Source organism: Rhododendron vialii, chromosome 8a (genome assembly GCF_030253575.1).
Source record: "Rhododendron vialii isolate Sample 1 chromosome 8a, ASM3025357v1".
In the NCBI taxonomy this organism is placed as follows: domain Eukaryota; kingdom Viridiplantae; phylum Streptophyta; class Magnoliopsida; order Ericales; family Ericaceae; genus Rhododendron; species Rhododendron vialii.
The window spans coordinates 16905000-16916798 of NC_080564.1; positions in this window are offsets into that span (position 1 = coordinate 16905000).

Below are 11799 nucleotides of genomic sequence, written 5' to 3' on the forward strand. Positions count from 1 at the left end.
CCTCGTTAATTTGTTCGAAATTAAGGAAGCTTTCCAAATATATCGTTAGCTCTTCTACCCGTAGATCTCACCCATTGAAAAAATATATACCGATCCTATGGCCCAAAATATAGGAGAAAATATAGGGGATTTGAAAACCACTCTTCCTATTAAGTTATGGGTGTAGTGTGCAATTAGTGCATAATTAATCTCTTATGTAAATAGATTAGTATATAAGGATGTAGAGTGTAATTATTCCTTTACTCTTGTATAACTGAACGTAATGAGAAAATAGCCCTAACTTTTGGGCCTCAATTTATGTGCCCACGTTTACATTTCCATATTAAAATATAGGGGTTTCCGAATATATCGTTAGCCCTCCTACCCGTAGAACTCAGCCGTTTATGGTTTGCCCAAACTTGCCAAGTCAAAATATACTTAAAGGCTAGACCTACCAGTTAAACAAAAGATGTTGCATCAACCCTCTCAAATGGAACACTTGTTCTGCCAAAACCAATCTGAGGCAAAAAGGAGGAACACACCAACATTAGGATAAAAAAATATTGGCGCATGTTTTTGGTTTTCGGGTTTATAACCCTGCTCTAGTTGCTTTATAAAATACAAAATGATGTATAACTATAGTTGTACGAGAGAGAGAGAGAGAGAGAGAGAGAGAGAGAGAGAGAGAGAGGGATGCAGCCTTGGATCCATGCTCAAGTCATGCTCCATTGGGTTGGTTGGATATCAGCTCCACACACACACAATTCATTCAATTAGCATACTAAAGAATTGACATGGGCAGTATTAATAAACCAAGTTAGTTCTTACTGTGATTTGAGAATTGATAATAGCAGCATATGTGCCTATTCCTGATGTTCCTGCATTTGTGCCACTTCCTGATGTTCTTGCATTTCTGCCCCTTCCTCTTGTCCCTGCAAATGTGCCCCTTCCTCTTGTGCTTGCAGATGTGCCTCTCCCTCTTCCTCTTATGACAATTCCCTACCTCTAGTACTTGCACCAGTAGGATCACCAACATCTGCATCTTATGACCTTCCACTACCCCTCATTGTGCTTCCATTACCCCTTCTAGAGACTCTAACAGGAGCTCTTTGGCAAGTTCTTTTGTTGTGGCCAATCTCTTTGCAATTAGCACATCTGACTGTGCATGATCTTCTAGACTCGCTACCCCTTGGGGCAGGTTCATCAGCTGCCCTCCTTCTAGATTTCCTAGGCCTACCAGGCAACATCTTTAGAGGTGGAGGCTGCACTGATTCACCTGGTACCTCTTCCCACATTGTCTCATCATGCAAAGGGTGAATAATTTCACCATAAGCCCTCAAATATGTATCCCTATGGTAATAAGTATGACAAAACTCTTCAATGTTCATTCTCTTATGGGAGATGCAAGAAGCAGCATGCTTGCAAGGCAAACCATTGATCTCCCACACTTTGCAACAGCAGATCCCAGCCCTTAGATTAACAACATGATACACAACTCCTTCAACAACACGGTATTCCTCACCCCGAGCAAAGGTTATTTTACACACCCTAAACTGATCAACCACTTCATCTAACCTTTTTCTAATCATAGGGGTCACCAAAGACTCCATGTTGAAACTATTTCATATCTCTTATGAAGTTCCTAATCATAGGGGTCACCAAAGACTGCCATGTTGAAGCTATTTCATATCTCTTGTGAAGTTTTCCCATTAGCTTACTTCTTATGTTGTCAATCAAAGTCAACACAGGTTTTCCTCTTAAATTTCCTACCCAGATATTAAAAGACTCAACCAGATTATTTGTGATGTGGTCACTCCTCACCCTACTGTCAAAAGCATGCCTTGCCCACATTTGGACAGGCAGCCCCATAAGCCAATGATGTGCCTCAGTTGATGCATCTTTAATAATAGCTATTGCATAATTGAAATCCGTATGTTCTTGCTGCAACCCAAAAGGATCTCCTTAACTTAAGTCCAGGGAATTTACCATTGAAGTTTGCAAAACAAGTGTCTGCAACACCTTCTGTGTGCTGCCTCTGGCGACTTGCGCCCCAACGAGAGAGTATTCTCAAGGGGAGAGGCACGGGTTCAGTTTATATCCAGTTTTTTAATGGTCCAGTCCGGTCCAATTTTGGGCCCACATAATAGTCCAGTCCGGTCTAGTTTTGGGCCCACAAGGACGTTAACTGAACCCGAAAGGCACAATATCCTTGTGAATAAGGACTTGTGCCGCCTTGAAAGAGGCTAATTGCACACGACCCCTCTCCAAAATGCTTGTTTACCAGACACATATATGTTCGCTCAAGTTAATAGACACCAAGTGGGTACAAACACTAAGTAGGTTAAGATCAAAGAGAGAGTACAAGACACATGATATATTAAGAAGACACTGGCTTTCATTAACTTGAACTAACTTATTTTTACAACTGGGAGAGTCCCTCTTTTATAGGCATAAAAGGGTTCTCCGGTTACATCATAGTGTCTTCCGCTTACATCATAGAATAGTACAACCACATTATTACTAGTCCATCTACGTAGGATTTTTTCTACCTATTACTTAATACTCCTGACTCCTGACTACTTTTACATTTATTACTTTCCTGACTTTTACTTTACAGACTTTAGACTTTCACCCCTCTCCGGAAAGAGGACAATACTATCACACTTTATATTACAGTACACACCAATAATATGATACAACAACAAACAGTAATCATCAATAATTTTCACTCTTGTCACTCTGGATCATCTGAACTACTTTCTTCATCTCTATCAGTCAAGTAATACTGTTCCAAAAGATAACGGATATTTTGGCACCATTCTTCCGGATAAGTATCATTGAATTTCCAGTTTGCAGACTCGTAATGGAGGAGAGATGAGGAAACTTCTGCAGGTGTCAATCCATTGAGTGAACACATTGTTTGAGTCATGACCAGATAATTTCCACTGTGGATCTCAATGCTTGGGGACTCTTGATATGGTGAAAGGAATATAGTGTGATACTCCTTTCTCCAAGTGACAGAACCATCAGGATTAGGAAGATATCTGTTGTTGCGAGTTGTCCAAAAAGCAAATTGGAGATCTTCGTCTGGACCTGTAGTGACTTGTCTGATCTTCTATTGCCAGTAGGGTATGTTGCCAAAGAGCAAGAGAAATTTCAGAAAGAAATCTTCTAGTGGTTGAACTTGATTGAACGCCGCATGAGCCAGATAAACCAAGACTGCTGATTTATTAAAACAGACACTTATAGTATATACATCAACTAGATACCATAAGAGGAGAAAAGCTTCTTTTTTGAAATAAAAGACATTATGGTAGAACACTTCAAACTGGGTGAGAAATGGATAAACAGGATGGAATGGTAGACCTTTTATGGGACCTTCATCAAGACCATACTTGAAAATACAGAGATGTTGAAGGTTTTGACACATTTGGACACATCTAGAAAGAAGGGTTAACTCTAAAAGATGACACTGAAGGTGGATAGGAAAATTGACCGGATGGAAACAAGAAATCATGGGAAAGCAACCAGGAGCAAAGGAATGTGGTTTTATTTTTGAAAACTGGTTGATTTCTTTTTTGAGCCTTGATAAAAAATCAGGGAGGACATTTGTTTTTCCTTTTATATGAACTGCATCAAAACTCTAATTGGAAAACCAATTTGCCCATCTGAGTAACTGTGCCTTTGGAAGGTGCTTCTGTTTGAACTTGAGCATGCTGGGGAAACTTATCATATCAGTCTCAGTTAGGAAATGATGACCGATTAGATGAAATTCAAACTTTTCAATGCTCCTTTTGATTGCCATAATTTCTTTGTAAGTAGAGTGGTAATGAAGTTCTGCTGGAGAGAATGCACCACTCTTGTATCCACAAATTCTGCGCTTTTGATTTGAATTTTCTTCCAAAAGAATTGCTCCCCAATATAGATCAGAGGCATCTGTCTGAATGACTCTCTTTCCATCTGAAGGTATGGCTAATGGAGGAAGAGTTTTGGTTAGGGCTTTGAGGTCTTTTACAGCTTTGGTACAAAAGGCTGACCAAAGAGGAGGGGTTTTCTTTAGTAGAGCTGAGAGAGGAGTTCGGTATTGGGCTAGGTTGGGAATAAAATCAGCCATATAGTTAACAATTCCAAGGAACTGTTGAACTTGTTTGACTGTGAAATTTTCATCTGAAAAATGGTCAAGTTGGGAGGCTATATGAGGCTGGAGGGTATATTGACCTTTAGAGATATGCATCTCTAAAAAATCAATTTCTGGTTGAGCAAGAAACATCTTTTTCTCTGAAAGCATGATACCATGGGTTTGGACTAAGGAATGAAAAATTTGTAGTAGGACAACATGAGACTCAATATCTGGAGAAAAAAGTAGGATATCATCTATATAGACAAGGGCTGAGGATAGTATAAGAGCAAATACCCGAATCATGGCCTTTTGAAATAGGGATGGAGCTGTTTTCAATCCAAAAGGCATGACTGACCATTGGAAGTGGTGATCTGAAATGCAGAAACCAGTTTTGGGACGATCATCTGGATGGATGCCCAGCTGCCAAAAACCTGCTTTCAAGTCAAACTTTGAGAAAATTTGAGCTTTAGGCAAGTTTGCAAAAAGAACACTTCTTCGAGGAAGAGGAAATTTGTTATCCTGCAAAAAATGATTAAGAGGCTGGTAGTTGATAACCAGGCGAAGCTTTCCTCTTATCTGCTCTGTTCTTTTGTTGACATAAAATGCTTCACATGCCCACTGAGAGGTTGTGGGCTCAATCAAACCTTCTGATTGAAGTTGCTGGAGTTCTTGAAGAGCAAGCTGGTAGTGTTCTGGGTTCATTCCATGATGGGTAGCTTTGGTGGGATTAATGTCTTCATTTTTCTTAAAGGGAAGAGAAATGAAGAAATCTGGATTTTTCCAAAGTGGGTTGGAGCATTTGGTGAGAAACTGGGAATGGGATTCAGCACAGGAAGTTTGGATTATGGCTTCTTTAATGGTGGAGAAAGTTTCTATGGAAAAGAGATTTGGTTGGGTGGTCCAGGGTAACAAATAGTTTTTGTATTTCAAACCTTTTTTGAGCCAGGAAACTTTGCTGAGATTTTGGAGAATATCAAAACCTAACAATAAATCTTTTCCTGGGAGATCAAAACCATAGACTTGATGTTTTATGGTGTATCCAGGAAAAAGTTGAATGGAAACAGGCTTACTTATCGGAGTGATAACAAATGTTTCTCCATTGGCTGCTGTAAAGGGTCTGAAACAAGACTGCCAGTAAGACCTGGGGAGAATTGCTGGGTTGAGAATGGAGGCTGCTGCACCAGTATCAAAGAAAGCGATGACTGGTATAGGTTTTTCATATTTTCCAAGCAATATTTTGACCTTGGCTAAAGGCTGAGCCAGCATGATGTTGGAAAACCCAATTGTTTGGACTTCATAGGGGAATGAGTCAGGATCATCAGAAGAGTCACCTGATTCTGAGGAATCGTCTGAATCATCAAAGGTAAATGCAAGGACTGCTTCATCTGTTGCTTCATCGTCGATAGAAAACAGAGATTCGACATCAGCATCTGCAAGATCATCATCAATGAGAGCTAAAGAGTTCACCATTTTGTCTCTTGCTGCTTTATTTGGACACTGTTTTGCATAGTGCCCCTTCTTTCCGCATATGTAACAGCGATCAGACTTTCGCTGCCCTCTGAACTTTTTCTTCTTGAAAAATTTCCACTTCTTCCGGCGTGAGAACCTGCCAGATTTTGGAAACTTTGAAAACTTGCCAGGAGATTGGAACTTCCATTTCTGAAAGTGTTTGGACTTCCGGTATGAAGGACGGCAAGTGCACTTCTTGTCTTTGCACTTTATAGATAGGTCAGGACGATCACATGCTTTACCAAGAAGTTTTCCCTGTTCTTCAAGAGTTCTGAGAAATTTCTGGTGATTGCACAATTTTTCCAAGGCAATCAAAGAGTGCTGGTAAATACCACCAAGAGATGTTGCATTCAGCGTCAATCCTTTTGTCTGAAGTAATCTTGTTGTCTCATTTCCCAATGGTTCAGGAAGGGAATTGAGAAAGGCTTGCTTGAGATTGACATCATCCATGCCGTTGAGAAGGTAAAATCTCTGAGACATACGGTCATAATGAGTCTCGAGATCTTTCCTTTTGAATTAACAGCACTTCATGCTGAGATATTCTTCTCGAACAAACTCTTTTGTGTTGTTGTGGTCACCAAGAAACTCAGTATGCAGGACTGAGATGAATTGATCAAGGGTTGGCAATTGTTTAAGTTGTAGCTGTCGGTACTCACCCAGAGCTAAATACCATTGACGGAGACGGCCAAGGAATTTCGCTGTACACTTAGTAATGACATCACTGAGTGTAGCATTAGGAGAGAGCATAGCAGCTGTGCACCCAGCATGAATTTCATAAAGTTTATCCAACCATTTTGACGGGGGAATGGTGTCAAAAGAGAAACCTTGGGTATGGATGTTGGAATGTGAGAAGGAATCAAACGTTGGATTTTGAGGGGGTGTATCAAACTCAGGACCTACTTCAATGATGGGATCTTCAACATTTTCCTCTGGGTTCTCAGGGTTCATCATGAAAACATGAGGAATTGGCATAAAGTTTGTAGATTCAGTATCTGAATCAAACTCAATGGTTGGTTCAAGTATAGTGGCTAAGGTATGTAGGAGGGTGGAGATTGGATTTTTAGCAGGGCTAGACGTTGGTTGGACCATTAACTGGGGTGACTTTGAGTTTGGGTCATATGGTTTGAAGGGAGTTGGAGTAAATGTAGATGTAGATGGTGGAGACGGACTTTGTGGAGGCTGGACAGGTTTTATCTGCGGCTTTGGGAAAGGAAGTTTTGGTGGAGATGGTCTTTTTGGTGGAGGAAGAAAAGCTGATGAGCTCCCAAAGATATTGGACTCTCCAAATCTTGAAGTAGGATTTATAGGTAAGGGTTGAGACATTTGAGGATACCCAAACAAACTTTCTTGAGAGTAAGAAGGGAACATGTCAAATGGGCTTTTTTGCTGAGAATACTGCTGAGCTTGAAGTGAGTGAAGCTGGTTTTTGAGGTGCTTCATTTCAGCATCCTTTTGAGAAAAAGCTGCTGAAAATGCTTGGTTAGTATAGGCCATCTGGAGAAGTTTCTGGTGAACATTTCTGCTGCAGATCTCTGATAAGTAGTTCCAAAGTTGATAACTTCTTATGGACAACATTCTCCAAATTTTGCTGGGAGTTAGCAATTCTCTGAAGAATTTTGTTCTGAGCCAGAGAATTTGCTGATTGCCAATTTATTGCTGCTTCTGCTGCTGAAACGGCTTTGGTACTACCATCAGGGAGAATGGTAGTAAAGTCTGAAATTTTATGCCGATGAGTCGTCCTTTCTTGGGAATTATGAAATTCCAAAGGAGGAAAATCTGCTTCAGTCCAGGAAGCGGGTGAGGTGAACATAAAACATCCACTCGGTTGACTCGACGAACCATCATTAGATGGGGGTTGAGGAGGAGGTGGAGATTTACAAGGAGTGGGAGGTGAAGAAGGACATATGGAACATGGACATGGATCTTCAAAGTCCTCGTCATCTTCTAGGAGACTATCTTCTAAACAATCGTCACAGTCACAGGCATCAAAATAACAATGACCTGTTTCTGGATTTTTGAAATAGAAGACTGGAAGGCCAATGGGATCAAAGTATTTAATTGGAGGACCAGGCCTAGAACCATCCACAAACATATTAATTCTTGAGGGAAAAATAATAGGATGGGTTGTAGATGAGGCAGAGGTTTCTTTTGGAAAAGTAATTTCCACGGTACCATCAGGTTTGGTGATGAAAGTTGGGTTGGATGTTTGGACAGGTATGGGCTTGTTATGGTTTTTCTCATAAGCTGTAACCCAAGATTCTGGGAGAAGCTTGAGAAGCTCAGGACGGGAAATTTGTCGAGGTACATGGACACAAGAAGCTTGGTGAGGTGCGTTTATAGTGAGGAAAAGGGCTTCATCTGTGGAGGATGGTAAGGACATATCAAAGGCATGGTTTTGGAGACGGTAGGCCATTTGGTAGTGAAGGGTGGCTGCATATGTGGAGGAGATTTGGGAGGCACCACCAATTTGAACTTGGACCTTCAAGGCGGATAACAGATGAGGATCTGCTAATGGCATGTTGAAATTGGGGTAGAAGGTAAAAATCACAGTTCCAGCATTTAGAGTGGTTTGGATTGTAGCAATACATGCGTGCTGATACTGTAAAAACCTGGTATCGACCAGAGCAAGTCTGGAAGTAACAGGTAAACCTTTTCTTCCATGGAAAGTAACAGCCAAGCGGATTGCACCAAAGTGAAGATGGGTAAATCCTTGTTGTTGCCAAAGGTAAGGCAAATCAACCGGGATTTTCAAAGGTAAAAGTTGTTCAGCTTCTGTAGCTGCTATGAAGCACTGATCAAATTTAGAGGCTTGAACATACTCTTTTACGGAGGTTGGGCGTTTTGTGGAGAAAAGTTGAGTGACGGTCTTTTTTACAGAAGTTTGTGGTCTGACAAAAGCATTATAGAGGTTTAGGAACGGGAGATCAGTAAGAGGAACCTTACTATCATCAGGAAGGTATTCAAACTCATACAAATATTCAAGATTAGAAGAAGAAGATGAGGAATTTTTACTGGTGGAGGAACATGAAGGGACTAAGGATGACGTAGCAGAGGAGTGGGTGGTAAACAGATGATTCATTTTTAAGAGTAGAATTCTGGGTTCTCCTTTTCCTCAGTACAACAAACCTTTTTCCTTTTTCAACGTATAGATCTTCAACCAATTCTGATTAATAAAATTCTGTATACTAGGGTAGAAAAACCGAGACACACTGCTCAATAGCCAAAAGTCTCAAGGTACTTTAACCCACTGATACAAAATTCTTTTAACCAAAATAGTTGATGAAGTTTCTGATGTGGAGGATCATGTGAAGGCAACCACAGAGCATACGCTTCAAGTTTTTCTTTTAGAAAAGATTTGAAGTAGTTTTGGAAAAGAAGTTCCCAGAAGAGGGTTTAAGCTAGAATGGAAGACATGGCTCTGATACCAAGTTTACAGACACCAAGTGGGTACAAACACTAAGTAGGTTAGGATCAAAGAGAGAGTACAAGACACATGATATATTAAGAAGACACTGGCTTTCATTTAGATGGCAGGACCCAAGAGGCCCTTTGAGGCTTGATTGAGTACAAGCAAGGTAGAGCTTGGCTTGGACATTGCTCATGTTGGAATGGAGGGCAATATAGTGACTCTGGTTTAGAAGGAGAAGAGATTGCCATGGCGGTCAAAGTCGCACTCGCAAGACCATTTTGAGTGTCGCAAACCTCGTGGTCTAACAGTGTGGAATGCACCTGTCAAGATTTTATTGGTCCACTTGGCACACAAGTACTGACCATTTTCCTTACGAAATAATAGACATTTCTTTCAAATTTCACAAAGAGAATTGTAAGAGAGAATAATACTCGAAGAGAACATTATCAGCCAAGGTTTTTTTATCAATTGTTTTCCTTCTTCGCCCTTTCAGATCAGTCCATTCAATACCGCGATCATTAATCAAACCATCACCTCCACACTAATATTCTCAACTATATTCTCTCCTTTTTTTCAACAAACAAAATCATCCCATTAAAATCAAAAAAAGAAAGAACATCCATACTTGTCCACGCATATAAGACCATACGCAAACAACCCAAACTAAAACAACCTGACAATCAAAACAAAGGCCAACAAAACTGCAGAAACAAACAAGGCCGAACAAAACACCCTCACAAAAGCCAAAAGAAAAAACAAGCATCCCCTCAACGCCGAAGACGCAATCAACGAAACCTGCAAAACAAGTATATTCTCTCCTTGAGTTGTGTCACGTCCCAAAATGAGAAGTGACCGGCCATGAACCACAAGACCAAAGCTCGTAGAACATGCAGCCTTAAAAAGAAAATTTATAAAAACTCCCAAGCAAAGATCCACCAATCAGTCAACCATTTTTATTTATTCAGAACATCCCCAACCAATAAATTCCATAAAAAGAATGAGGCACAAACATCCCATGAACCAAATAAAATCCAACGTTCCAACAGTAATAAAAGAATCCAGATGTCTGATAAAATGTTTCAATGCGGAAGCGATGAAATAAAACAGTAAGCTAGGATGAGATGCCCTAAGGAGGTCAACAAAAAAAAAAGTCCCCGAGATGCCACTAGAGTCCTCCTAATTGCCCAATTTGCCTGAAAAAGAAGTTGGAATAAATCCGTCAGCTGACGAGCTCAGTGAGTAGTAAAGCATGTATAATAATACAGTTCTAAAACATGGCTAAAAATAGATTATCACGTTAACATATTTTGGCATACGAAGGTGTACATCAAACCAACAAATAAGGCCATAAATCATTTACCAAATAGGTTTCAATGGTGATCACAAACCAATCTCCAACAAAATGGGGAACCACAATCAATATCGATAGAACCAAATGCCAGTGAATAAATGTCTCATAATTGGATCCAATATCAAAACTTAGAGTCACCACGAGTAGGCAGCCCGTGGAATTTTTCCCTAAGAATGATCCGGTCAATAACAACCGTTGAGCGTTAGGGTCACCGGCTTAATCCGGTCTTTTCCCTAATGGCCAGAATCACCCGCACACACAGGATTAATTTCCCTGGACTTCCAAAATATGTTCCCAACAATATCCACAAAGTTCTCACCAAAAGATTATCCGAACATTAAATAGTTTCACCAATTCGCATGCCAATTTCAAGAATCAAATAAAATAAATACTTGTTCCCAATTTTTTTTTTTTTTTGAACACAACTTGTTCCCAATTTCAATCATTAATTTTCTAAAACAATAATTTAAGGGATACAAGAAAGTTCGCAAGTACATAACATGCTTAACCACTCACCTGGATCTAAAGCTAATGTAAATGAACAACGCGAAACGAGGTTAACCTGAACAAAAGAACAATACGAACTGATCATCTAATCTGCAAATTACGCTGACCATAAAACTAGCTAGGGAATAATGTATGAATAAACTACCCAATCTCCAATTTAGGTTTCTACTTCGGTCAGCACCGAACCAAAACTATAACACCCCAAACTTTGATTTTCAATTCCAAACCATGGGTCTCCTACGTAGCCAGCCACCTGTTCTCCATTCTCCAACTTTACCACAAGGACTTGATTCACACAAGCATAACTATATGTACACCACTTGTACGTATAACATAAGATCAAAACCCAAGATCATTTGTTTCCTTCTACAACTGTTAATATCAAAACCATAACCCCACACTTGGCCGATAATCTATCTCCATGGCGCACACCGCCACTACCACGCACAACACACACCCAAATAACCTCCAACTCCATGATCCAAGTACAACAGAAGAATAAAAAGGGATGCAGAATTAAGGGAACAAAACCCACTTACCCGCTTGACCACCAATCTGTCGAACTCAATCGTCTTTGCAGCTTCCGCCCTTCACACACAAAGTTTTCTCAAACTTCTTATCCCAGACGTTATTCCAAATAAAAATCCTACTCCGCTAAAATATCCCCTTAATGAGTAACTTATAAAACCACCCACTTACGTAATATCCCTATTTTGTAGCTGACTGGTTAACTTACGTATCCAACTGCTATAGACTAACTCCTGTAATTAATATTTATACTTATGCCCTCAAACTTTAATAATGCACATAGAAATTATATTACGTGGTAAAGAAAATTACTAATTAGGACCCACACCATAAAACTCCCAATTAATAAACAACCAAAATAATTGACAAGATAAATAAAGTTTCTAGGCTGTAACA